Here is a 6611-nt window from a genome sequence, read left to right as displayed (position 1 = left end):
ATCTCAATGTTATCGGTTAAAATGGATGAATATCGGATTATGTACAACATTTTAAGCCGCATTTGAGCCGTTAACAAAAAATGGTTTACAATATAATTGAGTGTGAATATGTTAATATAATGGAATGTTACCTCAAATGCAAAATCTTCATTGCACAGAACTTATCATGCCATAACTCCTATTTTATATTTACTATATTTGTAATTTTTTCACTACTGGTAAAGGAACATTTCAGCTCGACGTAGATAAGTTTGTCTTTAAATTTAAATGATAAGAACTTGCACTATATGTGTTTCTTTTCAGTCATGTTCAGAGATGTTTATGTGCAGGCACGAAAAAGTCAGTCAATGGCCAACTTCTTTGCTATTGAATATGCATGGGGGGTCAAAGCGAGGCAAATGGTCTTCAGATATGGAAGTTATTTTTAAAACAAACCCCAAGTTCTTATCTCGCTTAGTTCTCAGTTTGTGACAGGAAGAGTGTCTCCTTGGGTTTTGGTTTCGCGCGAGCTGGCTGGCTGTCTGGCTTCCTCGACTGCCGGTACGGATCTCCCAAACATACGTTCTCCAGACAGTCGCATGCAGTGTCGTGTTTTGTTATAGTTAAGACCTTTGTCTACCCTGATTGTTTTTAAATATTCGCTTCTCAACGAAGGCTTCTCAACAAACAAGTTCAACGATATCTTTGGTTGATTGGTTTATTTTGTGTGTGCTTCCATATACAGTGTACTCATTTCAAGACTCATGCCGCCTATAAGACGCAGGCGGAGCAACGTCGGCCGAAGATCTTGAAATGCTCCAAGCCAAAGCTAATTTTCAGCCTAATCGGACTGCACAACAACGTGAAGAGCGAAATGAAACTGAAAAGATTCGAATATCACAAACCCGTGCAGTGCGTCGTCAGCTAATAATCTTGCAAGTTTGAATCGAGCTGCTTTCTGTTACGATGTTTCAATTGCCTATCAATGCGTTGCTATTGGATCTATGCACTCAGTTTGCCAAAATTTTAAGGCATTGAAATACAAAAATGAAGCCGCTGGATTGTGTTGCACAAATGGCAAAGTGAAATTAGTGCCATTGATTCCACCACAAGACCCATTGTACTCATTGGTTTTTGGAATTGGAACAGATTCCATTCATTTCCTTACAAATATCCAAAAATATAACAACTGCTTTCAAATGACTTCATTTGGGGCAACAAATGTACTTCGGGACAATTTCATGCCAACTTTCACCGTAATATACACTGAAGAAAATGGAAATTGCAACACCCAGAAGGAGTGGTGCTACATTGCTGCAACTGAACATGCAGGACGAGTGTTCAGTTGTGCTTCGATGATTACACTTTCAGGTCTCTCTGATCGCAAGTTTGGACAACAATCAATACAGGATGTGCCCACCACGAGCTGCAATACATTGATGAATTCGTCGAGGTATGGAGTCAACAAGGCCCTAGATTGCTTCCTGAGGAATTGTGGCCCATGCTTGCTGCACTTCACGGGTCATTTGTTCCAGAGTTGTGGGTGGCTGAGGACGGTTATCCAGTTGTCGACCCACCATGTCCCACTCATGCTCAATAGGACTGAGGTCCGGGGATCTGGCGGGCCATTCTAAGGTTGTGCTGTCGTGGAGAGCTTCTCTGGAGATGCTTGCAGTGTGAACCCGGGCATTGTCCTGCTGAAACATCCCATTAGCAATGTTCGCCATCATAGGGACAACCACTGGATTGAGTACCCCATCAACGTACTGTCGAGCAATCATTGTGCCCTCAACATGCAATAATTGTGATTTCACATTAAAGCCAATAGCTCCCCAGACCATAATGCTTGGTGTTGGCCCTGTGTGCCTCTCGACAATAAGATCTGGGTGGCCCCTCTTCCCGGTACGTCGGCGCACACGATTCCAGCGATCACTGCGGGCAAGACAGAAGCGCCATTCATCACCAAAGACGACCCTATGCCATTCTTCGACCCACGTCGATCTTTCTCGACACCAGGACAGCCTTACACTTCGCTGTTGTGGGGTCAATGGAACACCTTCTGCAGGGACACGGGCACGTAAGCCAGCTCCACGCAGGCGATTACCAACTGTTTGTTGTGTAACGTGGGGGTGACACAGGTGCTCGAATTTGCGCTGCTGTTCCATGGGGTTCCATCCGGGCCATCCGAATGATTCGGCTATCATTTCCCACAGCTGTCTGTCGCGCTGGGCCTGTGCCAGGTCTACGAGTATGGGTACCTTCATTTGACCACTGCTGCCATACACGTTGTACCGTATGTGCCTATCGGGCAACACGTGCAGCGACAGTCCTTAGCGATAATCCAGCCCCACACAGCCCAATTATCTGAGCCCTCTCAAACGGCGACAGCTGTTGATAGCGTGCTCTTCTCTGTCGTCGAAGAATGTTTGATGGGGAACACTTCACTACACAGACTGCAAGTCAATTACGCTACACTAGAGTCCGTATACTGGAGTTGATTCCTCCGCGACCAATCACGAGGGGAGACCTGTAGCAACAATCCAATGGGTCTGGAACTTTGATCGTTTACATACCTACATGGCATCGTTCCATATCTTGAAAATCAACACAAACGACCATTGGCTTCATGGTGTTGCAATTTCCATTTTCATAAGTGTATAACATAGCTTTCTTTTAACATATAAGAAACAGATCCCCCATATTGCTTTGTTTATTTTATTTTATTTTGTAGTTTTTGTGACAAAAATAATAAACCTGTCCTTCTTAGTTTACAGATTTTTGAACTCGCTGGATTTGCCAGGATTGCCGCCTCACATTCTTCAATTAAAGGTCGGATTAGTGATCATAATGTTACGAAATATCAACCAACCGCGTCTTTGTAATGGCACACGGCTAGCGGTGAAAACATTACTGAACAACGTGAACGAAGCAACCATTCGAACGGGGAAGTATAAAGGAGAAGATGTTTTGATACCACGCATCCCTATGATTTCGACTGACATACCATTTGAACTTAAGCGACTGCAGTTTCCACTGCGGGTCGCTTTTGCTATGACCATAAATAAATCCCAGGGGCATTTATTGAGTATTTGCAGCATTAATCCTGAAAACCCATGTTTCTCGCATGGCCAATTGTATGGTGCCTGTTCCTGTGTTGGGCCGCTCTCTCCCGCTCTCGTGTCCTGTAAAACAAGTACATAGTATGATTAAATGATATTATCAGGGGTGGGTTATCTGTCCACTCCCTTGTCGCTGGCGTGGGGCGGGGGTGGATTGGGTCGTCCCTTATTATGGCTGAGTTGCCTTCGTCGTGATGTATTTCTTGTCTCAATCCACCCTCGCTTGATTACCGGTGGTGGCTAGATCTGTAACATAACATAACATAGCATGTTGTTGTTTGAGTCATCAGTCCATAGACTGGTTTGATGCAGCTCTCCATACCACCCTATCCTGTGCTAACCTTTTCATTTCTATGTAACTATTGCATCCTACATCTGCTCTAATCTGTTTGCCATATTCATACCTTGGTCTACCCCTACCGTTCTTGCCACCTACACTTCCTTCAAAAACCAACTGAACAAGTCCTGGGTGTCTTAAGATGTGTCCTATCATTCTATCTCTTCTTCTCGTCAAATTTAGCCAAATCGATCTCCTCTCATCAATTCGATTCAGTATCTCTTCATTCGTGATTCGATCTATCCATCTCACCTTCAGCATTCTTCTGTAACACCACATTTCAAAAGCTTCTATTCTCTTTCTTTCTGAGCTAGTTATCGTCCATGTTTCACTTCCATACAATGCCACGCTCCACACAAAAGTCTTCAAAAACATCTTTCTAATTCCGATATCAATGTTTGAAGTGAGCAAATTTCTTTTCTTAAGAAAGCTCTTCCTTGCTTGTGCTAGTCTACATTTTATGTCCTCCTTACTTCTGCCATCGTTGGTTATTTTACTATCCAAGTAACAATATTCATCTACTTCCTTTAAGACTTCGTTTCCTAATCTAATATTTCCTACATCACCTGCCTTCGTTCGACTGCACTCCATTACTTTTGTTTTGGACTTATTTATTTTCATCTTGTACTCCTTACCCAAGACTTCATCCATACCATTCAGCAACTTCTCGAGATCTTCTGCAGTCTCAGATAAAATAACAATATCATCCGCAAATCTCAAGGTTTTGATTTCCTCTCCTTGGACTGTGATTCCCTTTCCAAATTTCTCTTTGATTTCCTTTACTGCCTGTTCTATGTAAACATTGAAAAGGAGAGGGGACAAACTGCAGCCTTGCCTCACTCCTTTCTGGATTGCTGCTTCTTTTTCAAAGCCCTCGATTCTTATCACTGCAGACTGATTTTTATACAGGTTGTAGATAATTCTTCGTTCTCGGTATCTGATCCCTATCATCTTCAGAATCATAAATAGCCTGGTCCAATCAACATTATCGAATGCCTTTTCTAGATCTACGAATGCCATGTACGTGGGCTTGTCCTTCTTGATTCGATCCTCTAAGATCAGACGTAAAGTCAGGATTGCTTCACGTGTTCCTACATTTCTTCTGAAGCCAAATTGATCTTCCCCCAACTCAGCTTCAACTTGTTTTTCCATTCTTCTGTAAATAATACGTGTTAAAATTTTGCAGGCATGAGATACTAAACTAATAGTGCGGTAGTTTTCACACCTGTCAGCACCGGCTTTCTTGGGAATAGGTATAACAACATTCTGCCGAAAATCGGATGGGACTTCTCCTGTCTCATACATCTTGCACACTAAATGAAATAACCTTACCATGCTGGTTTCGCCTAAGGCAGTCAGTAATTCAGAGGGAATATCATCAATTCCAGGTGCCTTGTTCCTATTTAGGTCACTCACAGCTCTGTCAAACTCTGACCTCAAAATTGGGTCTCCCATTTCATCAGCATCAACAGCCCCTTCATGTTCCAGAACGAAATTATCTACGTCGTTACCTTGATACAACTGTTGGATATGCTCCTGCCATCTTTCTGCTTTGTCTTCTTTCCCTAGAAGTGGCTTTCCATCTGAGCTCTTAATATTCATGCACCTAGATTTCCTTTCTCCAAAGGTTTCCTTGATTTTCCTGTATGCAGCATCTACCTTTCCCAGGACCATAGAGCCTTCGACATCCTTGCACTTCTCCTTCAGCCATTCTTCCTTAGCTACCTTGCACTTTCTATCCACTTCATTCTTTAATCGCCTGCATTCTTTTCTGCCCTCTTCATTTCTAGCATTCTTGTATTTTCGTCGTTCATCAATCAGGTCTAGTATCTCCTGAGTTATCCACTGATTCTTAGTTGATCTTTTCTTCCTTCCTAACATTTCTTCAGCAGCGCTACTGACTTCATTTTTCATGACTCTCCACTCTTCCTCTACTGTGTTTCCTTCGGCCTTTTCATTTAGTCCTTGTGCAACATGTTCCTTGAAACAATCCATCACACTCTTTTCTTTCAACTTGTCTAGATCCCATCTTTTTGCATTCTTTCCTTTCTTCAATTTCTTCAACTTCAGATGGCATTTCATGACCAACAAGTTGTGGTCAGAGTCCACGTCTGCTCCTGGGAAAGTTTTGCAATCCAACACCTGGTTTCTGAATCTCTGCCTAATCATAATGAAGTCTATTTGATACCTTCCAGTGTCTCCAGGTCTCGTCCACGTATACAGCCGTCGTTTGTGTTGTTTGAACCAAGTATTGGCGAGGACTAAATTATAGTCAGTGCAGAATTCAACCAACTGACTTCCTCTTTCGTTCCTTTGTCCCAATCCAAATTCTCCTGCTGTGCTACCTTCTCTTTCTTGGCCTACCACTGCGTTCCAGTCTCCCATCACAATTAGATTCTCGTCACCTTTGACATATTGTATTAAATCTTCTATCTCCTCATATATTCTTTCAATTTCTTCTTCATCCGCTGAACTAGTAGGCATATAGACCTGCACTATTGTGGTGGGCATTGGTTTGGTGTCTATCTTGGCGACAATAATTATTTCACTATGCTGGTCGTAGTAGCTTATCCGCTGCCCTATTTTCTTATTCATTATTAAACCAACTCCTGCATTACCCCTGTTTGATTTCGTGTTGATAATTCGGTAGTCGCCTGACCAAAAATCCTGTTCTTCCTGCCAACATAGCATAACATAACATAATAATAGTAGTATAGTATAGCTTGATCTAGGGTATAGGTGATCAGGTATGTACATATATACAGGTGCTGCAGTGTGGTGTGTGGGCGTAATGTTATGTGGAGCGGTGTAGTGGTTGGTGTCAGCTTAAGAGCGAGGGCGGTTTTGGCCCCCCGGCCTCCTAACCCTGTGGCTGAACAGAATGTGTTTCGGCGTGGGGTATTTGGCCTATAGGTCGACGTCATAGCGTCCGATTCCACTGACAAGTGGGTTGACCTTTCTACCCCATTAAGGGTAGCTGGAGTAGATACTGTGGTGGTAGTATGAGGAGGGGAAGGGCAGGAAGACACTGGTAAGGGGGATGGTGGGGACTGGGGTGGCGTAATGTCAGCACTAGCAGCCAGTTCTTCGTCTGCTTCAATCTCAGCTTGGAGGTGAGCCGGTGTAGAAACCACAGAGTAGAGGCGGTGATGGATGAGAGCGTCGATTTTCTGGAC

Source organism: Anabrus simplex, chromosome 2 (genome assembly GCF_040414725.1).
Source record: "Anabrus simplex isolate iqAnaSimp1 chromosome 2, ASM4041472v1, whole genome shotgun sequence".
Lineage (NCBI taxonomy): Eukaryota > Metazoa > Arthropoda > Insecta > Orthoptera > Tettigoniidae > Anabrus > Anabrus simplex.
Note: the sequence above shows the minus strand (reverse complement) of the source record.